Source organism: Calonectris borealis, chromosome 4, assembly GCF_964195595.1.
Source record: "Calonectris borealis chromosome 4, bCalBor7.hap1.2, whole genome shotgun sequence".
Lineage (NCBI taxonomy): Eukaryota > Metazoa > Chordata > Aves > Procellariiformes > Procellariidae > Calonectris > Calonectris borealis.
In genome coordinates, this window is record NC_134315.1 from 27803834 (window position 1) to 27831622 (window position 27789).

Genomic DNA, 27789 nt, shown 5'->3' on the forward strand with positions numbered 1-27789 from the left:
GAAGCTATGGAGAGAGCATTAATAAGACATTCACAGAAAGAAACAGATGAAGCTGTATCCAGACTTTGATGGCAACAGTAGGGTTGTGGGACAGTTGTCAAAACCGATACTCAGTAAAGCATCAAGACTTCACGTGAGAAGACAAATATCTCAAACCCTAAGTGTTAAAGCTATCCCCATCAGCACATGCACTGACACCCAGCCACACACTGTAATGCAAATGAAATGGCTCTGATGCTTAGTCCTTCAATGTTGCATTTCTAAATTTGCTGTATTAAATAGACTCCTGCTATTCCTAGCATCAGACCTCAACCCTATTACAACAAAGAAACTGCAGAGGATATATAATTTCAAAACCACTGTGTGATCTTGTGTAGTCAGTATATGTTGTGGGCTTATATAGTGCTCAGCTCTTCCAAAAAGTAAGGTTTAGAGGTTTGCCGAAGACCACGTAACAAAGATGGCAGAGCAGAGTATGATTTAGGATCAACCACCTACCATATGGCACTTACTTCTCCATCCTATGCTGCTTCTTGATCATGATAAGTTAGTCACAGCTCTAGCAACAGAAATAGGAGGAGTTGTTTATTATACTCAGCATAGTAATGATACCTCAGGCCACAGTGACAAGTAATTGAAACAACAGGGGTCTTAGAGATACTTAAAAGCAGAGATCTTAAAATATACAGAAACCAGTGTAGACAAATGGAATGTGTAACTCATAAATTGCCAGCTATCTGCAGTATAATATTACAGCTCAAATTCAGTCATTCCAGAGACTTCCACAGTGCCACTTGCTACTCTTCAGAGTGTAAATCTCCATCAAGCTGAGGCTAAAATAACAGCAATAATAATAATAATTAGTTATTCACACATACATTTGCCTAAAGGGATTTCCACTTGTAAATGCCAGGCAGGTGAAGAGTAAATTTAACACCAAGGTGTGACAACAATCATATCCAATCAAGGGCCTAGTGCTATGCAGTACTGAATATCTATGGCCTAAAGCTGATGAGGAGTTAATCAAGTAAATAGCGATCTTTACAAATATTGTCGGCTTATTGTATCGTGTTGTGCTGGCCTGAAAATATTTTATGTCATACTGGCTACAGATTTAGAGATTAAAAACAAAACAAAGTGATTTCTCCACAGTTGTATTTGCCCTAAACAGATGTCATGGAGCCCTTTATTATAAGCTCTAAGGAAGGAAGGATACAATCTTCAAAGTAAGTCTTATGCCATCAGGTCCACTGATGTGTATTTCTCTGTGTTTTTTATTAAATGAGATTGCATTTGATATTTTTCATTTGCCTTTATGATCTATTAATAACACTTTACCTACCCATCACTCGGTATTTTCTGCATCATTTTATCCAGTGCTTTCGCTTTTAAGATGGTCCTAGAATTTATAGTACTATTTCATGTACTGTATGCATTTTGGGCATATATTTTATGCAGCTGAGATACATCATACTTAACAGAAAGTTTTGCAAAACCATAGTATCACATTGTAATGAGATACAGAGAGATTAAGGCTATTTTAGTACTTTGGCTACTGGATGGCAGATGAAGGGCAATATGATTAAATGCAAGATAAAACTGTGAGCTGAGTGATAAAACCAGACAAGTACATGAAAGATTCTTCTGTCAGAGGTTTTTCTTATTTGTCATGTAAATATTGCCTGAATGCACTATTACTGAAACTAAAGTTTGTAATTTTGCGGTTAGTAATTCTCCATTAGAGGTACTGTTTCATTTATCACTGTGGGATTGTCTTTGGAAGACTAGGAAATAAGACAAAGTCATATAACAGTAATGTCCCTTAACCCATGCTAAGCCGAATGTACTGTTTATTTCTAGTAGTGTGCACCATTTGCCAGGAGTGAGATCTAGCAAGGTACCACAAGTGCTGCCAGCTCTGCAATGTATAGAATCCGTAGCTGGCTCCAACAAAGTGCTCAAAAGGAAAAAAAGAAAATCAGATTGCCAGGCTCTCTAGATCTTCAGTGGGGAGAGATACGTACATCTGGTGGGTGGTTAATATGCAGAGCAGAGGAACACCAAGAGTTAGCCAGTAGGGTATGCTGAGCAGCAGGACCTTCTCAAACACCCTTGTGGGTTGTTTCTGCCATGAAAGTCTGGAAGAGTGGAGAAGAAATGGGTGTGACACTCCAGCAACCTCAGCTGACCTCTTTCGGGACCCGGAGTGATACCTGCTTTGGAGAGGTCCCAGCTTGCCCAGCTTTGGGGATCCTGATGCTGCACTGGGGAGTGTGGTGGGCTTCAGTTCCCCCAGCTTCAGCCCACTGCCCCTGAGTTGCTGGGGAAATTACCCTGATTTTGAGGGTACCGGTATGTAAAAAATGGGGATGTTAACAGTTGAGTTCTTTCTCTGCTAATACAGCATTTGCACCAGGAAAAATAGGAGTCCCATTGCCAGCAGTATTCCAGCTCCATTTTTATATCATGCCGCAGAAACCCAGTCTGATCCAGGTCTTTGGGATGTGGTTGGAGCACCTGAGCCTCACACTGCCAGTGCACACTAGTTCTAGCAAGGGACGAGGTTGCAGAGGTTTGCAGAGGTTGCCGGTGCCTCTTGCTGAAAGGCTGTGGGGGCTGCCTGCCCACTAATGCAGCATTGGAGGACGACAGCGCTCACCATGAGCTACTTGAGCAAATTGTAGGCTCTGTGTAAGTTGCAAAAATTACTGGCCAAAGATTTCAAACAATGAATACATTTGTTCTCAAGCTATTTATGGACAGGAAAAAAACAAAACCCACAAAAACCAGTGATGGGTTGAATATGCTTTGTTTGCATTAATGGATATCTGAAGGAGCTGGGTTGCATGATTCATTCCATCAAGCTGTAGAGATAATCAAAGTGGGTGAGAATACTTCCAAAGGATCCCATTCTGCATTCTTCAAACATCCCAAACTCCCAGTGAATTCAGTACAGAAGAATTAAGATGAGGTTTCCATCCTTGTAGGCCTTCCGTCTCCTAGTACTCTCTGTACAGCAGAACTGAGCCTAAACCATCTCCCAGAGCTCATAAGGGAGCTGCAGAATTGCTCCTTTCTGTATGACATTTGTTACATGCATTTCTAGTCCCTGGGCTGGATCTAAGCAGTCTGCATGTGATCTGCTGCCTGTCCCTTGCCATACTCTGTCCACAAGGACCTCCCTATCACCTGGGAATAGAGACCTGCTGTGCAGCTCCGGGTGTCTTGGTAACGAGCTATCTGGCTGCTCTTGCTGAAGTTCTGGGGTCCCTTATGGATATGTGACACAAAGGAGTAAAATGGAATTATCACTGTAAAAAATCTGATCTTTTCATGTCTATAATTTGTTCCTGTGTTTGTGTGCATTGCATTAAGCTCCCTCTAAAAATAAAAAGCTACAATTCATAATCAGAGAGAGAGAGAGAGAGAGAGAGAGAATAATGATGGGAATCCCAGATTACTGAAAAGGAGAGGAGAAAAACAACACAAAATTGCTGCCTGAGATGATTAAAGACACTTCAAAATTTTATAGGGAACAGCCTGCAAAATTGCTACAGAAAATGGTGGGAGATAAGGCAGAAAAGGAGTTGGTTATCAGATTGAGAAGTTGGGGGTCTTTTTTGAAAAAAGTTGCCATATGAAAACATCCTCTCTGGTCTCCAAAAGAAAGGTGCCAAGAGCAGATATAACCAAGGAACATATAGATGATCAGTGTCCCATGCTTCATTCAATCAGGCAATCAAGATAATTAGAAAGTATGGGAAAGATTGATTAATGGCCAAGACAGACATTGAGTTGACCTTTTCTTTATTACTACAGCAGTACATTTAAATAGTCTCCACTTAGTAGGGTTTAAAATAGAAAAGTGAGCTGTTATAGCTATAGTAAATGTGTAACTAAGAATGCATGATCTAACACCCCTATTCTGTAGCTTGCTTCCCACCTTTAATCTCCACACCATCTCATCTGAATATGAATTAGTTTAATTTCTTGAATCCATGCTCCAGCAGCAGTACTAGTTATGGTCTTAGAGACACGAATTTATTTAATGGTAGTAAAATAAATATAGTTTTAAATATTTTTAAACTGAAAATACGAAGACTTAGGGGTCAGTGTTACTTTGTGAATTAGCATCAGTTCTGTTATTCTGGGGAGTAGGACCAGGGGAACTGAAACAGATTCCTCACGCTGGGAGTCCCAGGCTCAGTGATGAATGAGGGAACTTTTCCAGGGCTTCTTGGTGGTACCTGCTGCTAGGAGAGGCTGGCACGTCTGCCGTTGGTTAACCTGGGCTGTTCCTACTTCATGTCAGAGATTTTGGCTCAGTGACTCACAACTGGGGCCAATGGAGCTGCCACAGTGCCAGTGCCAGCAGTGACAGTGGCAGAGCAGAGAGCAGACAGAGATCTCAAGGGCGAAGAAATTTTGCTAAGGCATCTTTAGCAGTATTAACCAGTCTCCTGGTTGTGAAGGGAGAGCTACCAAGCAGGCTAGAGGGCAGGAACCGACTGCGGTGGAGATTGGATGAGTGCATGGCAGGAAGGGGACACCAATCCTTGCAGGAGAGGCTTGCAAGGATTTGCGGTACCCATAAAAAGAGATCCTGAGCCAAAACGCACAGCTGGCAATGCTCACCTGAGAGGGGCTGAAAATATAACACGGGTCACAAGCTGCAGAGGCCAGCTGAGTCGTGCAGCTGGATGGTGCGGAGCTGGCTACCTAAACAGCCGACTTCAGGGCATAGCAGCACTGCCCTGATCACACAGGGAAGCTGGGACTCAGGTGTGTCCAGGGAATATCCCCCTTTGGAGAAGAGTTTAATTTACCTTTTAATACAAAACATCCCTCACTCCAGTGAGAAATGCAGCGAGCTGGGCTCCATAAGGCGACTCTAATAGGAAATGTAAATGAGAAGCAGAGGTAGGTACAGACACTTCTCAGCAGCAAAGAGTGGGGATGAATGATGCTGGATTTTGCCTACAGGCAACCCAGGGCAGCAGTTTTGTCAGATCTCACACAGAGAGAGTGCACTGTGTACCCTGCCATCAGCAAGGCCTGGATGGCAAGCGGCGCAGGTCTGAGCACGCTGTGGAGGGCTCAGTTTCCCACTGAGGTCCGGTGATACCTGCTAAAGAGTCACAGCATTTTCTCAGCCGCTGAACTGAAGAAGGGTGTGTAGTGCTCAAGGCTGTTTGCTGAACAGTGTTCTTCCACACAGGCAGGTCTGCAAGGAAAAGAGGAGGAAGTTAATCAGTAAAACTGGAAGGCATTTAGAAAAAAAAAGTATATATTTGGAAAAAAATCCACACCAGCCTCTGTGGTGAAATCAATGGATTTCTACAGAGAGTGTTTTTGCAAAAGTTTACAAATTCTGCAGGAAAATTATGATATTAAGCAATGTTTACAACTACAGAATGATGTTTGAAGCAAATAATGGTATGTGTTGTTCATTTGCAGTAGTCCATTGCCCCCCCGCCCCCCAACTAGAGTGTTAGCCTTTCAATTTTGTAGAGTTGAGAACCATCGACATATTGTATGAAAAGTTTTCTTCTGTGAGATATCTCTATTAAGCAGAAATAATCTTGATCACCAGCATTGGATCAGACATTCAGCTCATGTAAATCAGTAGAACTCCTTTGGTGTCAATAAAACCAGCTTGATTTACAGTAGCAGGAGATCTGAGCGGCATATCGCTTTGAAAAATTGAGGTGTACATTTATTCATTGTTTCAAAGGCAGAGGCTTGATCTGCTCTGCTGGGACATAGCCTTGCTGTGTCAGGCAGCTCTGCCGAGGTCCCTGCAGGCTCAGGAGGACCTTGCTTACGGCATGTACTTTGCAGGATCAGCTTCTCATTGAATAGGAGTAAGTCCAGCACTTCCCAAGGAATGCCTCTTTACCCTAGCCCATCAAAAACACACTTGCAATGGCAATTAATTGGTTCTGGGATACCCTCCAATGCAAATGGCCAGATTCAAAGCCCTCTATTTTGCCAGCTTCAAAGGGCACCAGCTTAGTCTCAAGGGTGACGGTTTTGAGAGTGGTGCTGGTGCTTTATATGCATCTAGGTCACATTTCATCTGTGACCAAACACGCGAGCTGTGATCCTGCGCTGATCTCGAAATGGGTGTAGGGCTACATGGAGCCTTTCTTAACCTCACTGCACCACTTGCTGCAGCGTGGGTATGAGAGTGGAGTGGGGCTACTTGAGTGCATGGAGGTGCTGATGCCTATCTGCATTTGCTGGACTGGACCCAGGCTTCGTAGTCCTGTTCCTATAGCACTGCAGGTAGGTGAGACTCCAGAGCAGGTCTTATTGAGAGTGTTGCTCTAATTCAAATAAATGTGTTAAAAAAAGACTAATAAGGAAACATGTACCTCATAATATGAAAATGTAGCTGTATTTTCAACAAGAGGGCAACAAACAACTGTTTTGGAGACTGCAGAAAGTGCCAGCGGGTTAGAGGAGGGTTTGATTTGGTGTTTATACTGCCTTAAACGTCATAGAACTGGTGGTTCAATGTGGTGAGATGCAGAGTGCTTCTATCTAGTGCTGAGCATTTTCCAGTCATTGACTTCGCTGGAGGAAACTGAGGGAGCTCCATACCTTGGAAGGTGACTGCAAGCTCTGACATCTGAATGATTTTAATAAAATAGTTTCCCTTGGTGGGATATGTATTTCCCCTCCCCCTAAGTTTCAAATAATACTACTCCTTAAAGTAGGAACAAACATTTTACTTATGGCTAGAATGCATTTATTGGTAATTTTCACATAAATCAACTTATATGAAAATGTATTCATAATCCAAGCCTTCTCTATAGTGATAAAATGTTTCTGCTTCTGTGGTAGAAAATAGCTTATTATGCAAACAGCATTGCTAGTGTTACATTATGCATGGGAGTCACCTGGAGAACATCACAAAAGCTTCAACCAAAAGGAAAAAAAAGAGGGGAGAAAATCGGGTGTTCCATTTACTGCACCACTTGCCTATTATAATTAGCTGTAAATGAGCTGATATCTGTACTTTGGAATGTATTTCATATATGCCTTGGTAACACCATACAAATAATAAAAGCAGAACAGAATGGAAGAATATGAAACTCACCAAGGAATGGCCTTGCAAAATGTCACCCCAATTAAAAAGCAAAAGCCAGTTGCCATTTTAAAACTGGTCAGTTGTATTTACTTTGAGAATACCTTGGTTATATTTATATAGTACTTGATTTAATTCAGGATGTTGCAAGTTCCCGCTGGACTGTCATTATTATGGATGACATTGTTGAGAAGTTTGATTAAATAAGACCTGCTCAGGCTAAAAACCATATTGCCTCAGATTTTTTCTAAATAATAATGAAAAAAAGAATTAGTCCCAGCACAATCATCCAAGACCCAGTGTCTCATGTGGCCTTTCTTATTGAGGGATAAGAGGGTGATTTTAAAGAAAAGTGGGAGGATCACTGCAATAAGGATAAGTCCTCTGGAGACAGTGAATACTTATAGTTGTTCTTGTGCCACATCTTTTGGGAAGTTCTGGAGAAACATCACATGTCAGAGCAGCTCTTGCCCAGAGTGGGTTTACAGTTGGGGTTGTTCAAGACGAGGTCTCTGTGAGTTTGTAGTCTGAGGACTGGTATTCAAGTAATTCTGAGTCTTTCACAAACCACTCAGTTTCAGGAATCTCTATGACTCCCTGCACCAGCCCTATCTTGGCCACTGTCTTTATGCCTACAATGTTGTTACATCTCTTAAACCTTCACTGGAGGGATTCTTTTGGCTGCAGTCTTCTTGCAGGGACCAGATGTTTCCTTCGTCTTCTCTATATCAGCTTGTAAACAGTGAGCTCTTGACTTCTCTGATGTTGTTGGCTGTGTCTATAATCCAAATGAATAACTAGTATTTCCCTGAATCACTTGGTTCTGAAAACATTTGGCTCAGCAGGAGCAATCTCTTTTATGATATATACATTCGATCAGCATTTGCGGCAAAGGCAGGACAAACATAAGCAGGGCTTCACCGCCCTTCACAATCTTTTAGGCTTGTCAGTCAGCTAAGAGATGAAGTTAGCCCAGAGAAAAACAAGATGATGCCGAAGTGAGGAAGGGAGATGCTGTGAACCAAAACTGGTGCCTGGTGTCGCTGGTCTATGGCTTGCTGTCAGCTGACACGCATCCCTCCGCGAGGGTACGGGGCTTCGCAGTGCCCTGCCGCCTGCAGCAGGTCTGCTGTTAGCATCTACCAGATCGCCCAGTCTAAGGCAGCCTGAAACCTTGTGCGAACCTCTTCATCAGTCAGCAGTTTGCAATGGTGGTGTTCCCCAGACAGTCCCTGGGCTTGGCCTGGGTCTGGCCAGGATGGACTATAACTACAAGTTCCTGCTTTTTCTAGCCCCGCCCAAATTTGCTGTGTCTTTTCATGTCCCTGGCAGATATGGCTGTAGGTTCACCTGATCTGAGGCAACCAAAAAGGTTATACAGTGCATGGTAGTGTGACCTCCTAAAACTCTGAGCACTGCAGGGGCTGGTCTGAGCTCTCCGGTCACTAGGCGTTTGCTGGCCCAGGAAAGCACGCTCTGACCTCGGAGGAGGGTGGCTGGCAATGCCTCACTGTGACCGGCTCTGCTGGACTCCGGGGTTTGGAAAGTCATTTTTTCCTCATGAGGTCTCACGTCAGCATCACAGCTGTTTTGCTTAAGCAAAAAGCTCCGTGGGGTTCAAGCTGCAGGGAACTGTACCTCTCAGCACGAGCCAGCTCAGACCAGCTGTTAAGCAGCAGTGGTATCTGCTGCCGATCAGGTGAACTCGGGTACTGAATGAAGGAGGTGTCTTACGCTTTTTGGCTCTGCATGGCTACTGAATGACACAAGGCAGTAGGAGGAGAAGCAGCTAAGAAAGTATCCTGAGAAAAAGGCTGGAAGTTGAACGTTACAAATTGAAACTCTCTGAAAATGTGCCAGACAATTGGAGATGGTTTAAATCTCACTTCGCCATCCACAATATATGGATGCCGGCAAACAAGAAGATAATCAGAAGGCAATTTTGTTTTTGGCAACACTTTGATCTGAGGGAGCTCATGTGCTTAATAGTTTTCATTTAAGTCTCTTTTGGAGACATCACTGGGAAGTGATGAAAAGCATCGCAGAAGAAAAACATGTTGCTAGCATTGCGTACATATACTATATACAAAAAATACATAGTATATATACATATATGTATACACATGCAAGCATATGTGTATATATACCTATCTATACCTATATCTAGAAATCCAAGACTCAAAAAAGAGAAACATAGTCTGTGACTCATTTAAGGCCAACAAGCCAATCCTGGGGTCTAAAGTCTTTAGTAAGAGACAAGATCATGACAAGAGTCTGGGGCAAAATACTCACAGGAGTGGCTGTTTGAGAAGTCAGAATTAATCTGTGGCAAAGAAAATAACATTTCTGAAAGGCGGTAACCGAAGATGCATTTTTTCTTATGGAGGCTACATGAGGTGACACTGTGGCTGGTAAGGGCAATCCAGAATATTAGTTGAAGAGAGTGGCAGAAAGTCATGGCCAACAAAAACAGCATATAGAGATGCACGGAAAACCAATGTAAGCAAAGATAATGCCTGATATTTGGGAAGATATGCAAAATTGAAATGGATTATGTTACTTTGCAAGAGTGCATATGCCAGCAGAGTGTGCACAGCATGGACAAAGAAGATGACGACAGCACCATTAGCTCAGAGCAATTCCTTCTTCGAACAATGGACTCTGCTGCAGAAGACAAGTGGAATATTAACTTGAAATCAAACGGAACATTTATGAATTTTAAGTTAGACACAGGTAGACAAGCTGGTGTGGGGCCAGAGACACAGATATTATTATGGAGATAACAGCCACAGGCAGTAGGAAATGAGTTGGAAATGTTGGGGCTTACAGTGGGAAGCTTATCTCTACCAAGAGTGAGTGAACTAAACATATAAGCAAATAATAAATAAAGAAAAAAGGACTTGCAGATGTGCCAAAGGTGGGGGGATCTATTTTTGACTTAAAAACATGTAATAAAAAAAGTACAGACTAAATCTATTTGATAAGAATTTGAGGGGATCTTCCAGAGGGTAGGCAAGGAGGCAAAAAACCCCAGACTAAATGAATAAACCTATTTATCCCCCATCTAATGCCTCCCAGACAGGGTTTTCTCTAATCCTAAACCAGAAGGCAAAAGCACAGCTAGTGAAGTCATCGCTATTGAATCACAGCGCAAGTGAGGCATCCCTCCAGAGTGGATACAATTTCTGGGCATTGCAGGGGAAAAGAGAACCTGTGGTTACTTATTGATATATTAAATAAGGATGTGAAAGCTAAAGTCTGCTTCTCAGAGAGTGACATCTTTGGAAACACGGACATTGCCGAAGGTACTCTCTGTGTGATGTGCCAGTGCCAGCCGGGAAGCTCCCTTAGTGAAAAAGTGTTTGCTCATCCCACATCGTGTCTTCTCGAGGAGCAGCTGAGGAGCTGCTGACTGCACTAGATCATTATATGTGCCCACAGGACCAAGTCATGTTCCTGGGGAGAGTTCGGCAACACCCTCACTGACCTGCACCCAGTTTTTCCCTTGTCTTTGTTGAGAAATTTGTCTCCACTTTCACAGTCTTTTTGTCCTATCTCTACCTTGTTTATGATCCTACCTACATTACATATGGTACTGATAAAGTGATTTTTTTTTCCCCTTTCTGGCCATTATTTAATGAATTACTTAATGAAAAGATATTTAATGAGAGCATACTTTGAAGCTCTGCTACTGTTCAAGCCTTGGGAGACTGTCAGTTCTCCTGGTTCATTCTGGGGTCTGGGTTACAGACCTCCCCCAATTCCATGGTGTCCTTTGCTGCTTTGTCTCAGGACAGAGGTCTGGGTGGCTCTCCAAATGTTATAGAGAAGAAGTCTTATCTCAGTAGGTAATTCCTTTTTTTTCTTTCATGAGTCCACCCCTGCAGATGGCTGGTGGGCTGGACTAGCTCACAGTGATAAATCTGCAGAAAAGTGATTGAGGAATATTAACTGAAAACTCACTCTATCTCCAAATCAGCATCACAGGTGCCCTGCCTGCCTTTACTAATGAAATGACAGACCTGTGTGAAAATAGGAGCAAGTCTTAGCACATGTGCAGATCGCAATAATGAACACGCAGTTACAGGATGCTGAGGATCCTGCTGCTCTCTCAGTCCAGCGTAAGGAAGATGAGTCTTTTCTGGTACACAAATGGCGATGACTATCCTGCCTGCATGCTGCCTAACTGGTTTTGCTTCTGCAAGGAAATGTGTCATGTCTTCATATTCCACCAACCCCCCAAACTTTGTCTTCACTTTCTCAGAAAGTTTTCTCTCACACCCTAAAAAATGATAAGTCCTTTAAAATTCAATGTACTCAGCTGAGTTTAACTAGAAATGGGCAAAAATAAGTTTGAGGCATACCAGAGAGGCAGACACAGTTTAGTGGAATGACCTTTTCTCTTCCCAAAGTTGGAGCATCATCAGTAATTGCTTGTTCCTTGAGAAAGGCAGTAGCTGGAAAAGGTAGAGTCGCTGCATCCCTGCACCCTTCAATGAGATGCTACAGGTTGTGTCTGCCCCACTGCAGGCCTTCAGGTCTGGCATGAAGACCAGTGGGATCACACTTCTTATGATACAAGCTAATTTTCCTGCTCTTTATTGGCAGGCAAATGCCAAGGGAGAATGTGTTTAAAGTCTCGTGTAATTTTTCCATTTTGCTAGGAAGAAGGATGGGTGTGAAAAGGAAAGGTCGAATACTGATGTGACATATCGTGAGGAAAAGAAACAATTGCCAGGCAGCAAGAGGTGGCCTCAAGGACTGGGGGCTTCCTATGAGAGCCTCCCAGGGGAACTAACTGAGATTTTAGGATGGTGGCTGGGAGTCAGATAGCAGCAGGAATTACTGTGCAGGGGTGGAGGAAGGTGGAAAGAAGACTGTGGGACCATAAGATAAGGTGTCCTTTCAGGCTGCTAGACAAGAGAGAACAGTGCTGCTTCAGCCACAAGGCTGGGCTGATACGGTAATAGCTTGCTATAGTCAAACTGCAGAGTGGGATTATTATGGCTTTGGATAAGAGCTATTAACTATTGTTAAGGTGATTGATCACTTTTATCATTTTGTTATGGAAGGAGTTTCACAATCAGAGCTAATCATGGGGCATTACTGTGCCCCTGTCTGCTTAAATGCTGAAATCCAGAGATAGATTGTGAGATGATTACAAAAATTGCAAGACTGTCATTTCCATATTGAACATGGACCGGGCAAAAATCATAACAACACATGTATTGCTGAGACACCCCATGTAGGGGAAAACACTTGTGAAAGTTTGCTTTCAGCCTCCAGAGAGGGAAACAAACAAGTTTGCTCACTGTTCTGTTTAGCTTTTCCAGCCCACAAAGTTTCTACAGTTTTAAGACTGCGCTGCTGTGCATCTCCTATGGTGTATGTATGTCTGGGTTCTCTGGTACTGACTTCTGCTACTGCTCACAAGATTTGCTGAGGTTTCATCATGGAAAGCTCGGGGAGAGGTTTCCCTGTAAATGTGTTGAAAGCAAGGAGTAATAAAAGCGCACCTCGCATGCAGAGGGATGGAGAGGCAGATTTGAACTCAGCATTGCACGGCTGAAGAGATGTATTCAGGTGTCTCCAGAGCAGCGAGATGCTTTCCAAGAACACAGACTTCCATCTTACTCTCTTGCATAGTGTTTATGAAGCTTTCATCTGAGAAGTAGAAGACTCAAGCTCATGGCCTTATTCTATTTGATAGGAAAAGAAAAATCCATATTAATTAAAAATTATGCAGGTTCTGAGAAAACCAGCTGGATCAAGTCACATAAGTTCTAGGTGAATCCAGCATGGAGATCTGGTCAGAAACAGAAGAACTGTCAGCAGGTCAACACCTGGCTCCAAGCCTGGTGTCATCGGCAGAATTTTGGGTTTTTTGATCATGGGTTGGTCTACACGACACCAGGCCTGCTGGCGACAGATGGGGTACACCTGTCTCAAAGGGGGGGAAAGGATCTTTGCACCGGAGTTAGCAGGGCTCATTGAAAGAGCTTTAAACTAGATTTGAAGGAGGAAAGGGATAAAACCAGGCTAGCTAGAGATAAGCCTGGGCGCAGCATGCCAATGTTTGAGGGACGGTGTGCTAGCGAGGTCCTTTGGTCTGCTGTCTCAGTGGACGAAGGGGATGGAGATCCATGCAGCAGCAAAGACACAAGGGTTATTGATGTGTTAGAAACCACAGAAGTGACTCAGAATGGTCACATAGGAATTAGGGCTTCTCCCCCCAAAAAGGTAGTGGGATCAACAGCCCAATTAAAGTGCATCTACACCAATGCACGCAGCATGGGCAACAAACAGGAGGAGCTGGAAGCCATTGTGCAGCAGGAAAACTATGATATAGTCGCCATCACGGAAACATGGTGGCATGACTCGTGCAACTAGAGTGCTGCAATGGATGGCTATAAACTCCTCAGAAGGGATAGGCAAGGAAGGAGAGGCGGTAGGGTAGCCCTGTATGTTAGGGAGTGTTTTGATTGTCAAGAGCTTAATGATGGTGACGACAGGGTTGAGTGTTTGTGGGTGAGAATCAGGGGGAAGGCCAACAAGGCAAATATCACGGTGGGAGTCTGTTATAGACCACTCAACCAGGATGACGAAGCAGAAGAAATACTCTATAAGCAGCTGGGAGAAGTCTTACAATTGCTAGCCCTAGTTCTCGTGGGGGACTTAACTTACCAGATGTCTGCTGGAAATACAATACAGCAGAGAGGAAACAGTCCAGGAGGTTCCTGGAGTGTGTGGAAGATAACTTCCTGACACAGGTGGTGAGGAAGCCAACTAGGGAAGGAGCCCCACTGGACCAGTTGTTTGCAAACAGAGAAGGACTTGTGGGTGATGTGGTGGTTGGAGGCTGTCTTGGGCATAGCGATCATGAAATGATAGAGTTTTCGATTCTTGGAGAAGTAAGGAGGGGGGTCAGCAGAACTGCTGCCTTGGACTTCCGGAGGGCAGACTTTGGCCTGTTTAGGAGATTGGTTGACAGAGTCCCTTGGGAGGCAATCCTGAAGGGCAAAGGAGTCCAGGAAGGCTGGACATTCTTCAAGAAGGAAATCTTAAAGACGCACGAGCAGGCCATCCCCACGTGCCGAAAGACGAGCCGGTGGGGAAGAAGACTGGCTTGGCTGAACAGAGAGTTTTGGCTGGAACCCATAAAAAAAGGAGAGTTTATGACCTTTGGAAGAAGGGGTAGGCAACTCAGGAGGACTACAAAGATGTTGTGAGGTTATGCAGGGAGAAAATTAGAAGAGCCAAAGCCCAGCTAGAACTTAACCTGGCTACTGCCGTAAAAGACAATAAAATACATTAGCAACAAAAGGAGGGTTAAGAACATTCTCCATCCTTTATTCAATGTGGCGGGAAATATAGTGAGGATGAGGATGAGGAAAAGGCTGAGGTACTTAATGCCTTCTTTGCCTCAGTCTTTAGTAGTAAGACCAGTTGTTCTCCAGATAGCCAGCCCGCTGAGCTGGAAGTCAGGGACAGGGAGCAGAATGAAGACCCATAATCGAAGGGGAAATGATTAGCAACCTGCTACGCCACTTAGACACACACAAGTCTTATGGGGCCAGATGGGATCCACCCACGGGTACTGAGGGACCTGACGGAAGTGCTCACCAAGCCACTTTCAATCATTTATCAGCAGTCCTGCTAACCAAGGACGTCCCAGTTGACTGGAAGCTAGCAAATGTGACACCCATCTACCAGAAGGGCCAGAAAGAGGATCCGGGGAACTACAGGCCTGTCAGTCTGACCTTGTTCCCGGGGAGGGTTATGGAGCAGATCATCTTGAGTGCCATCACACGGCACGTACAGGACAACCAGGGGATCAGTCCCAGTCAGCACGGGTTTATGAAAGGCAGGTCCTGCTTGACTAACCTGATCTCCTTCTATGACCAGGTGACCTGCTTAGTGGATGAGGGAAAGGCTGTGGATGTTGTTTATCTGGACTTTAGTAAAGCCTTTGACACTGTCTCCCACGGCATTCTCCTGGAGAAACTGGCTGCTCATGGCTTGGACGGGCGTACTCTTTGCTGGGTAAAAAACTGGCTGGACGGCCGAGCCCAGAGAGTTGTGGTGAACGGAGTTAATGCAGTTGGCAGCTGGTCACAAGTGGCGTTCCCCAGGGCTCAGTTTTGGGGCCAGTTTTGTTTAATATCTTTATCAATGATCTGGATGAGGGGATCGAGTGCTCCATCAGTAAGTTTGCAGATGACACCAAGTTGGGCGGGAGTGTTGATCTGTTGGAGGGTAGGAAGGCTCTGCAGAGGGACCTGGACAGGCTGGATCGATGGGCCAAGGCCAACTGCATGAGGTTCAACAAGGCCAAGTGCCGGGTCCTGCTCTTTGGCCACAACAACCCCATGCAACGCTCCAGGCTTGGGGAAGAGTGGCTGGAAAGCTGCCCGGAGGAAAAGGACCTGGGGGTGCTGGTTGACAGCCGGCTGAACATGAGCCGGCAGTGTGCCCAGGTGGCCAAGAAGGCCAATGGCATCCTGGCCTGTATCAGAACTAGTGTGGCCAGCAGGAGTAGGGAGGTGATCGTGCCCCTGTACTCGGCACTGGTGAGGCTGCACCTCCAACACTGTGTTCAGTTTTGGGCCCCTCACTACAAGAAGGACATTGAGGTGCTGGAGCGTGTCCAGAGAAGGGCAACGAAGCTGGTGAAGGGTCTGGAGAACAAGTCCTATGAGGAGCAGCTGAGGGAACTGGGACTGTTTAGTCCGGAGAAGAGGGGGCTCAGGGGAGACCTCATCGCGCTCTACAGCTACCTGAAAGGAGGTTGTAGCGAGGGGCTGTTGGTCTCTTCTCCCAAGTAACACGCAATAGAACAAGAGGAAATGGCCTCAAGTCGCACCAGGGGAGGTTTAGATTGGACATTAGGAAAAACTTCTTCACTGAAAATTTGTCAAGCATTGGAACAGGCTGCCCAGGGAAGTGGTTGAGTCACCATCCCTGGAGGTATTTAAAAGACCTGTAGATGTGGTGCTTAGGGATGTGGTTTAGTGGTGGACTTCGCAGTGTTAGGTTAATGGTTGGACTCAATGATCTTAAAGGTCTATTCCAACTTAAATGATTCTATAACTAGTCCATGAGACAACTCTCCAGTAGCACATGGCTGATCCTACATTAAGATTTGAGATGCCCAGAACGTATAAAATAAATTCACGTCTATGCCTTGATGTTCTCACTAGTGATGAATGAGAGCAAAGAGAATATCACTTAGCCATACACTCAGCATCAGGAAAGTGGCATCAAGGAAGCAGCTCTTTCTGTGCTTTTTCAAGGCTCATTTTCTCTCCTTGGGCATACCATGAAGAACAACCTACAAAAATAATGAAAATCCACCATAAACAATGTAATGTTCAGCTCCTATTAGAAGGTGCATGTTCAGCTTGACCTTGCAGAAAATGTGCATATAATAGTAAACACAGTAGAAATAAGAGGCAAGAGACTGCGTCAGGACTGGACAGAATGGAAAAATACCAATGGTACTGGCCTGGCAAGTCAAACTTGGATTGAATTGTACAAATAATAAATGGTGCAATAAGAAATCTGCAAATAAGTAGCATATTATTGTGCATAATATTAATAACGTGCCAGACCAGCAGTGCATGTGTTCACCTGTGCAATCTCTTGAAATGTTGTTTCTCTGCAATGACTGACTATTATAGGCAAAAAGAGGCATCTCCTACTATAGCTAGCCTACGTCAGAGACCTTATGCAAAGAAACCTTTCCCTGTCACTACCTTGCTCATTTAAAGTCTGTTACCTTGGCCAGGTCCTTCCTCACATCTTCCCTGGTATTTTTCCACTTTTGACTAGGAATACGAACTCTTCTGGCCCTAAAGCTCAATATTGGCAGAATCTGATGTTGTGCATAACAGGCCCAGTTCTGCTTTGAAATTATCACCTTCATAATCTATGAATGGGAACAACAGTAAAGACAAGCTTTGTGGGGTCTTCCTGGATTGGTGGGTTTCAGCACAAGTCCATGTACATGAAGTGCTCAAAAGATACTTATGTGGGTGTTCTTTGTTCTCCTTTGACATGGATGACCACTGACCATAATTCAACCCATCAATTCATCAGGCATAACCCATTCATCTGTCACCAATGCAAAAAGAGTCCTGTTCGTAGATATTATACCAATCGGTAGAATGATACATACATAAGATGAATTTGGAGATGTTTTATATGACTAAAGGTACTGGCCTTGGGAGGAGATGATTTTGCAGGGAATGGAGGAAAGTCAGTGTCAGCTGGTGTGCCCAGATTTCAGACTGCTTTCTGAACAGAGGGGAAATCCAACTCTAAAGTCTCTGAACGTGCATGCTAGCTAGATTAGATTTGTACTGATAGCTTTTGTTTCCGTTCTTTTCTCTCTTGCCTAGTTTAATATGCATGGCTATATATGGAGAAAATGTGTCTCTGTGCTGGCATAGCAAAGATAACCTTGAAGAGTATAAATGAATGTACGTATTGATGGAGCAATTTGTGTTTTTATTGATTTCTTGCTGTGTCTCGCTGAATTCCTAGTATGTAGAATAGGCTGTAAGTATTTTGTTATGAAGAATGCTATAGAATATATTTTCCCACACCAATTCTTAAGGGTCATGGACAATTTATACATCAGAATAAGAAAAAAAGCACATGGTATTTATTGATTATTATTGTTTATTACTATAAGTAGGATTTAGGGCTCCAGCTAGAGATACAAGGCTTGAGATCAAAAAAGGGTGGCATATTTTCTGTATAGGAAGGCAGAGCTGCCAAGATGAAATACCAAGATTTTAAGCCTAAAATACATAGCTTTTGCCAATGTGGAGAAAGTTGAAGATGAAAGGGTGACATAGTGACGTGTTCCTGAGAAGAAAGGATGTTGTCGTAAAGCAATGATTAATGCTGTCAAAATGCAAATGGGTGGCTAGGAAAGGAAAGGCTGGGCTGGCTCTCCTCTGTGCTGGGGGACTGGCTTGTGCTGTAGGTGTTTTTCCAAGCAGGAGAAGTAGGGCAAGGTGTCACTGGCATGCAGGGCACCGGGCTGAGATGAGGATGTCGACCAGGTCCAGAGGCAGGTACCACCCCAGGCCCTGATTCTGCACATGCTTCTGGATCTGAGATCCTTTGGTTTCTTAGAAACTAGTTATCTTCCACATGCACACAGGGGTCTGTAGATTAAAGATCTAGTTTGAGTTGGTGATACAGTGATTAGTAGCATTAAACTGAAGACCGTGGATGTCTGTATGGGTAGTTTGGTTGGATTTTCTTCCGTTCATCTGCGTTTTGCAATCCCTCCCCCTATCGCACACTCCACCTGCTCTGAGCAGAGAAATAAAGCAGAGTAATGTGTTGAGTACCAGCTCCTGTGCAGCCTTGCTAGGCTTTGAGAACAGGCACTGCAGACCCCCCAAGAGCTGTTTAAGGCAGCTCTATCCCAAATTTGAACCAAGCCTCCATTCAGCTCAAGGAGCAGAAACTGCACCTTTCTTGTCGGGTTGCTCATGAACAAGGAGATGAGCAGTGTGTCCATCCTGATGCACAGAAATTAGTGACATCAGAGACACCACGCTGGGAAGAAGGCATCTTCATTTGACCCAATATTTGGTTTCTGAAAGTGCCCAGAAGTGGGTGCCTAAGAAAGCACATAAATAACAGTGCACACATAGCACTTCAGATACCGAGGCATTTTCTAAGCTAGAGGTTGCCTCTGAACCTGTGTTTAATAGGCGCCGATGGCACCATCCTCCATGAATTTGTCTAATTTCTTCTGAGCTCATTTAGGCTTTTGGCCTTTGTAACATCCTCTAGTACTAAACACCACAATTTAATTATACTGTGTGAGAAAAAGTTCCTTTGATTCCTGTGATCTGGGCCTCTTAATTGTAAATGAGCACACATGGCAATTAATAAGGCTTTTAAAATGGAGAAGGGAAGTTATGAAGCTGATCACATAGATCTGGTGTGTGAGGCTGAACACTGAAATGTGGGAGTGGGCAATGCTAAAGGCCTGAGCAACTAAAGCTTGGGACTGACAAGACAGAATAGCAGTACTGTACCAGACCTTGCTAGATTTGCAGGCTTCCCAGAAATAGAGAGAATAATTATGTGGAAACATGAGAATATCAGAACAATGATTAATCGCATGATATACATTATCAGTGAAGTTGTGGGTCATCATGCAAGTAACTGTGTATGACGAATGCCTGTAAATGAAGACTGTTTTAGCATATTTCCTTCCCATTCATCTCCTTACCAAAACTTGAACAGCACAGGCTTCAAAATTTCTGTATACCATGCATTTGTACCATTGTATGGTGGTAGAATATGTTCATCTTTGTTCTCAGCCTTTTGTTATTGTTTCTTTCCATATACTGCGTTCTCGAGAGAAATACAGGACCTTATTTTTGAAGAGTGACAATCTAAACCTAAGACAGCTTTTAATTCATGCATTAATAGAGAAATATGCAGATTTAACAACAATGACTTAAAACTGTGCAGTTTCTATGCATAGGCAAGCTGCAAGGCTCCAGGTATGTCAAGGCAGCTCATTCCTGAAGGTTGTGGAAAAACCCAGCAATCCTTATTGCAACCTGGTGAACAAAGTGCATCAGCCCATCCTCGCAGGAGGGCAGTGACTCAGCTGGCCTCCCCCGAGCAAGGGCCACAGGGACTCCTGCTCAAACCTGGCACTTCTCTTGCCAGTTTGCTTGATCTTTAACATCATTTTGTTGGCTAAGCAACCTGTTATTGTCCAAAGATTGCTAATTTCCTTGACCCCCTTCATCCTGTCTTTGTGGCATGCAGGGGTAATGTCAATCTCACAGAGTGAGGGTTTCCACTTGGTGGTGGGTGCTGGGGAGGACCCCAGGGCTGGCTACCCTCACTCTGCTTCTGACCATGCCATGGAGCCCACCTCTGTACTTTGAGCACTTCAGAAAGGCAGATTTTTCTTCACAGCACTCCTGTGGAGACAAACTGGAGAGAGACGAATGGGCCCAAGCTTGTTTGATCTCATGGAAGAGCCTCATTTTTGGTATTCTGTTTTGGGAAAAAGTTTGTGGTTCTCGATCCAAAGGAGGCAGGGCACCTGCCTGGTGTGCCACCAAAACGGGCTTCCTGAGGGCTGGTCTAAATGCTTCCTTGTCTCCATCCACATTGCCTCAGCTGGAGCAGAGTCTTTGGAACCCTGCTGCATCTGCCCACGTGTTGCACCTGCTTGGGCTGATGACTTCAGCTGAGCTGGGTCCAAAGACATCTTCCTTAAGATATCTCTGTATGGAGTGCAGGAGCCAACCTACCTTGGCACTAACTCCATCCTGAAGCTCTGAAACCCGGTATCCCATGGTCAAGCCACCTTTTGACAAGATGTTGCCTTAAGCCCAAATCTATTGACCTTCAAGAAACCATTTCGTCATTAACACTGCCACTGAAGGGAGAAGAGAGGTGATGGTAGGAAGCTAAGGACAACAAATTCCCACAGAGCTGACTGTAGGGCTGTTGTCTTTAGTGAGAGCTGTACACAGGTTCCTGTTTCTGTGGGAAATTCCAGTGGAATTTCATTTCTGTGGAAGACATAAAACCTCAAAATTTCCTGTGAAGCAAGATAGCCCAATGTTTTGTTTGGCATGACTTACATTTACAATTTTATTTTTAATTTAAAATTTCTGAACTAAATAACTTGAGGATAGAATGAAATTATTCCAAACCAAATATGTTGCAACAGATACTATAACTTTTTGAAAATGTTTTATTAACTGAAACAAAACGTTATTGAAAATCTTCCCGCGAGACATTTCAATATCGAGTTATGGAATTTTTCTAATTGAAACATTTTCTGACAGAAGATTTTAAGCATACTCTATATTTGTTTTGCATGTGCTTTTTTAGCATTTTTAATGCATTTTTATAATTTCAAAGCAAATAAAAAAAAGAATAATAAACGCAAAAGAAACTCTTTCTGGGACTGAGAACATTTAGTAATAATGGACAGTGCAAACCCAGAAAGTATTTTTAAAATGGCCTGTACACTCCTACTGTTTCACACCGAAGAGTAATTGCTTTTATAAGCTACCAGCCTTATTTTATACAATGCTCAGATGTTACAGTGCTTTCATTAATTTATGCTGACAATATTGTAAAAAAAACCCTCCAGAAGAGCACAGGAGGGGGAAACTTCCTGGGGAAGTTTCACATCTCATGGACCATTTGTACCATTTGCTTTTAACCATAGAAGAGAGTTTCCTGTTTTCATACATCTCTCTTTGGAAGGAGGAGAGTGATTTGGTGACAAAGGAGCACTCAAAATACATCAGTGTTGCCAAAGCAGAGATATAAAGCAGTAATTTAAGGATCTTGAGGGCACTGTGCAGACTATTAAACTAATGGAACAGCTGTTGCTGACGGAGGGGCAAGGTTTTCAGGGCTTTGGGAAACTCTTGTAATTACTTGCTAGGTTTGGTAGTATTGTTGCAGATGTTCAAAATTCAGACACTAACTGTTCAGCAACTAAACGTAGTGAATATTTTTTGTGGAAACAACTGAAGATTAGGGGGGGATATATTATCCAACAGAATGATGCCAAAAGCCGTTGAACGATCACTCAAAAATGATGCCATCTCCTCCCAGACCACCAGGTTGTCCATTCAGGGCTATTGGCTGGTACTTCCATCTCAAAGTCTTTCCCGCTGCTAAGAACATGCACCTGTTTCTCAAAAAGGTGGAGCAGAGATCGTTGTTTCTCTTTGGGTGTTTCATGGCCCCTACAACATGAAAATCAGTCAGAGGATCTGCTTGCTCTTCAGCAATGTCTGTGGTTGGGGTGATGACATGAGAAGTAGGAGGTCTGGGACAAGAGCCCCATTCAGCTTAAATCCACAGCTCCAGTCTAGCAAGATTGACCTAACTGTGAGGCTGTCAGGTACAAACTCCTTTGCTCTGACCGTGGTGTAAAAAGCCACTATCAACTTCTCTGAGGGCCTGATTCTGATGGTTTCGATATATTCAGAGCCTAGTGGACGGGAGATCTTTGGGATGTAGGGAGAAAAGCAACTAGTTTCTGCTTGTTGGTTGTTCTTATAGAGGAGGTTGATATGTGCTGAACTGGAGGGTTCATCAGAGCTTCCCCAGGAGTTGCATTTCACTAGGCTAGCTGGATACTGAGTGGGTTTCTTTGGATGTTAGCAGGCTTTTGGTATTTAAGACCATATTTTGTCATAATAGCAAATTTGGAGTGTCTTGGGAAAACCAAGACCTCAAAGTGTTCTCCTTTTGATCATCAAAGTGTTTTCCTTTTGATCATCAGCATTTCAAGGCAAGTGTAAAATTGAATCAAGAAATGTGAAGGGTCTGTGGCCTTTGAGTTTTTAACAGCTCCCATAATCTCTCTCTCAGAGAGACTGGTAAATCTCTGTATCCTGAACACTACCTAGATCCTGTGCTTCTACCTGACAGTGACTACACAGTACCCACTACTGGGACTTGTTTTAAAGGTTTTGTGGTTTGGGCGCAGACAACCATGACAATGGAAACTGCATAAAATTTTCACTTATTTCTACATAGGTCTCTAAAGAAACTTCCTTCTGTTATGCAATACTTATTTTTCAGTACCTCCTGCATGACTGCTGGGTGAGAATCCCATCAGTCTGGATCTTGTACGAATCCACAGAGTAAACAGCAGTTTGTGATTTCCAGGCTGAGAATGAAGCTCCTGAAGCAAAAGTCTGATCTTCATTGTTAAGTGCCTCCTGTACTGAATTTACCAGAAAATTCTGGAATCATAGGATTGAACTTTCTTTTTTTTTTTTTTTTTTCCATTTTTTTAATGATAACAGAGAACTTTTACAAAAATGCATACATCCAAAGCCAGCGCACAAATGAGTGTAGATAACACAGAAAATTAAGAACTGAAGGGCGGTATTTATATTGATTCTGTATTTTTGCTAATAATTATATGGTAACAAAATGCTAAACTAATAGTACCAAATACAAAAGAAAGAGAAAAAAAGTCAATACTTATTATATTCAGACTCAGAATGGTCAGATAGCTATGACCACTTTTTGACACATTTGCCAATATTTCATTCCCCCCTCCTGTTAGCAGCTGTCTGGCGAAGCCCGATGAGTGGACACAAAGGGACAAATCCATCCCGAGTATAACTTCAATGACTCGAGGGACATGTTCAGTCCATTATGATGAGCAGGGAACGCAGGCTGATTGGCATCAGTCCAATGTTACAAGATTGTGTTTAAAGATGGAGAAATTGCTTTTAGCACATGCTGTTTCCCCCCAAAATGTATGCACAGCAGTGCATGCTGTATTTTCAGGAATATGATTGCCTTTAAAAGATAAGCTGCTTGGATATGTTTTTTATTCTTCTGATTTATTTATGGATTTATAGGTTGAGGGGAAGTTCCTCTTTGTGGGGGAAGTTTTTTGTTTTGTTTGGGTCTGTTCTAGGAATTAGCACATCTTATTTACAATGAGAAGGATGGAATCTGTAGGTGTTCAATTAACCTAAAGTAAAATGTGAAAGCTGGTGTCATTACAAAAAATCAGGAAGATCTCTTCAGGCTGCACCTTGCCTTGAGAAACTCTTTAGAAATGCCAGTAGATCTATTGGTGACACTGCTAAGATCAAACCTAGAACAAATCCTCTTACTTGGAATCAAATATACATGTTTATAAATGAACTTTCTGAGGTTTCTGAACTTTAATACTTATAAAATTGGCTCCCTGGAAGGCCAGTGAGCCAGAGCAGGAGCCACCCTGTTGCTCTGTGCTTGCCCAGTGGCTTGTACAGAGGGGTCCAGGTTATGACCAAGCCACTGGAGCGCTACAGCAATGAAGAGTATTGCCCTGTTCCTTGCTCAAACCTGTGCTTTGCTCTCCTTTTTTAAAACTATCTTCTCCAAATAACAGATATGGGCTTGAAGGGACTGGCATACTGAAGCTTGCCAAATGTAAGGTAGAATTGCTAAGATAGGAAAAGTTGTTAGGTGTGAGAGGATATATCTTCAAGTCTTTTAAAAGCAAACTGAGTGAACTGAAGCTAGGACGTGAGGCCAGATGGTTGCTCTGCTGAGGTGTGGTGGTGTTTTGTGACCCTGCTTTATGCAGGATGCTGTCACGTGTCCTACACTTCAAAGTGACAAAGAAATGGGAAGGTCACAAATGGCCACAGTACTACAGCCTTCCTTTTCATGCAGAGTTTTTCTGAAGAGGTATATGGTAGATAGCACTACTGATAATGTAACCAGCTGTCCAAAATTCATTTGTACCAAGGCAATCTGTGTTGTATTATGTCTCTGAGAACTGAGAATGTCACAGGAAAATGTCTTTGGCAAGCAAAATACAGGTTTCTTTTAAATCTTACTTCTAAGTTAAATGTGCTGGATTATGTCTGGATTATATTAGCGCTCACTTTTGGGGATGATGCTTGAACTCTAAATCTTTGCTTATCAGATCCACACTAGACAGATTACTGTCACAGTCTTTCTTGTGGTCATGATTCAAACATGGACATTTATTGCAGCAAGAAGAGTTACAAACATTAACTTTCTTCTTCTCGCAACATTACGTGGAGGTCATGCATTGCTATCTGGAAATAGTTCACGTTATTCCTAAAGGCTTTAGGGCCTTCCTTGAGTGGCTTTATGACCCTTGGAGCAGCTCTTGGTCATCCTCCTCTATCTCTCTGTGCCCAGCTGGCGGCTCTTGTCAGGTCTTGCCAGCGTGATGAGCAATTCAGTTACATGGGGTGTAAGCCTTGAGTATTGAATAGACTGTTCAGGCGCTGGGTGGGTGAATAAATGAGCATCTGCCAGGGGATGCTCATCCAGGGGATGTGGTGGAACACACCCAAAGTGTGATGACAAGCATGATTAGATTAGATTTAGAACATTAGATTTCCGACAGTGTCACCACGCTACAGTTCTCTGTATCGGGGAAGACCCGCTGTATGGGAACGGGTACTGTTTTTGGCAGGACCCGTAGAGGGCACTCTCAGATTCCTTTTGAAGCAGGCTCGCCTCCGCCGGGCTGCCGGCAAGGGCAGGACCACGGGGGAAGCATCACTTCGCCTCCCCAGCTAAACACCCCGAATAGCTCTAGTACACCCATTTTAAGACACTGATTTTAACAAATCGTGCATGTGCAAGTTATCTGAACACAGACTATGCTTGCTAATGAAAGCATCAGACTTTCCAGAAAAAAGCAATAAGGTGTACAGAAAAGGTTTGGTTTTTTTTCATTAAGGACCATTGTTTTGATTAATATACAAAGCTCTTGAAACAGTTGGAGGATTACTACTGCAATGACCGTACACAGGGAAATGTGGCTCACATGTATTTCCATAATCTCTTCGTTTCAAGAAGTAACTAGCATCAAAGGAAGAAATAAAGGTTGTCAGTCTCAGGTGGCATGCCCGTGGTGGGGCTCAGGATGGATTTGACATGCTTCCTCCTGCTCTCCTCTCTCTCTCCTGTGCTTTAACTACAACTGTTAAAAAGACTTTCCTATGCTTTGAATAGTTTTGAACATTGCTGGAAATGCAGATGCTGGGTGCCCTGACCTTTACTTCAAATCAAAGGAGCTCTGGGTGAAATAAAGCCTCAAAGAAGGCTCAATACTTCATGAAATCTTATGAAAAGTACAATTTTTTGAATTAATATGTGGAATGAGATAACTTAGATTTCAGACAAGAATTTTTTTCATGGTTCTCTATACCGGATATTTTGTATGATGGAGATATGGATAGAGTATGCTATACTTTCCAATTCCAATACTTTTTCATTGCATCAATACTTTGGGGCAGATCTCACTGAAAAGTTGTCCTGTCTTTCAGTGTATGGAGTTTGCCTCAAATAAATATGGATGCTCCTGTCCTAACAGTGAATTCAAAGTCTGCCAAAGGAGTAATCTGTCCGTCTGAAAATAAAAGAGTATCAAGAAAAAGTCAGTGGCTTTTATTTATTCAGATTACAAACAACGCGGTAAAGTCCTGTAAATGTTTGGAATGCATGAATGTTTTTCTGAACCTGCCAGTTATGTTTTTTCAGGGCATAACTCGTATTTGTTTGCAGACACTGGCAGGGGAGACAGCGTGCTCTGATGAGCTGCAGGCACAGGCTGCTTCAGCAGATTCCAGGGATTTTCTCATCCTGTTTATTCCAAAAATAAGCGCATCTCCTCCTAATAAATGTTGTATGCAAATATGGCTCAGTCATTTCTACATGAGGTTCTAATTCATTCATTTAAAGAGGTTCATTTTGTAGTGTATGCAAATTTGCATATGTAATTCAGCAAAGGCAGGAGCAATCTTTTATTCTCATCACTTCTGACATTTTAATCAATGATTTATGTCTTATTCTTACATTTATTAGCCCTCCCTCAGAATGCTAAGGCAGATTATTATGCATTGATATTTCTATACATATATAAAGCTCATTAAGACTCTTTGACAGAAGGATGGTCAAAGTGCAGGAACAGGGGGCACGCATTTGAGGGCTTATGCTTTACCTTCTCTACAGACTGGTTGTGCTCATTTGATAAACAACTTCGCCGTGTCACCGTTGTTCCATCTGTACAATAGAGATAGCGTTGCCCGAACTCAGAGGTGCAACTAATTGGAGTTTTTAAAGCTTTTTGAGCTCCCTCGCTGGAAGCTGCTATATAAATATTCTTCTGGTCACAAAGAAAATTAATGAGGTACAGTCCTATGTAATGGAGATATCATCCGTTATTTCTAGTTTTTGTCTGCGTTTAAAGGTGGCTGCAGAAATGGCAACCTCTTCTTCTAGAGACTGCCCTTGTAGGTATTCACAGTCACATACTCACTGACTTTTTGACAAAATGCAGCTTTTACTGCTATTTCCTTCTTCTGACTTCGGTGGCTTTCCAGATCTGAGAGACTAAACTGGATTTTATTACCTCCTAGGCACCATCAACAGAATAATTTATCTAGTCTCAATGACAGTCAGTCACCACTCTGTGAATCCTTGGAGGGCAGTTGAGTTACAAGGATGATTGAGAAAGGCCGAATTGTAAGGCACAGAATTACAGAGGAGTCATTTCAAAGGCCTGATTTAACCTACAAGACCTTTACGGCTGGGATGAATGTGTGAATAGAAAGAAATCAGCTGGGATCACAGATCCCATTTTGAGTCTGAACCAGGTCTCAGTATTTAGAAGTTAGTATTTAGTATTTAGTTATCTGTGATGAAAGAAAACAACAAGGGATTTTTCAACTTAAAGAGTGGAAATATGGCCCTGCAAGTCTCCCAGAGTTAGACCTTTGCCCACGTGATTTTTGGAAATATGTTTGTATTCCTATATGCAGTAAAGGCAGCCCTGTGCCCTGCAGGAATCCAGTTCCAATTTCCAGAAGTGTAAATCCATTGATGGTACCTGTCAAAAGCAAAATCTCAAGCATGTTTACTCTTAGAACTATAAGCTTACTCTTTGTGCATGGGTAAATGCCACACCATATTCTCGGAGAACACAGGCGTATGTGAGAAACCTGTTCTTTATTCAGTACAGCCACTGCATGCAGCTGAAGTTCACGGTGTCCCCGAAAAAGAAAATTTCTGGAGGACAAAGAGTCAAAGAAAAGTGGAGAAAAGAGGCACTGTAGGATTTTACCAATCTTGCTTCTTCTAAAATCCTGTGTCAGACTCTCCTCTTCTCTCCT

General features: G+C 43.1%; 1 long non-coding RNA gene across 1 annotated transcript in view; it reads left to right on the forward strand.

The window, feature by feature from the left end:
- Positions 1-6083: 6083 nt before the first annotated feature.
- Positions 6084-27789, forward strand: part of LOC142082435 (uncharacterized) — a 28753-nt gene continuing 7047 nt past the window's right edge. The window contains exon 1 of the long non-coding RNA XR_012673705.1: positions 6084-6288. This is a non-coding gene — a long non-coding RNA (uncharacterized LOC142082435). The remainder of the gene's footprint in view (positions 6289-27789) is intronic.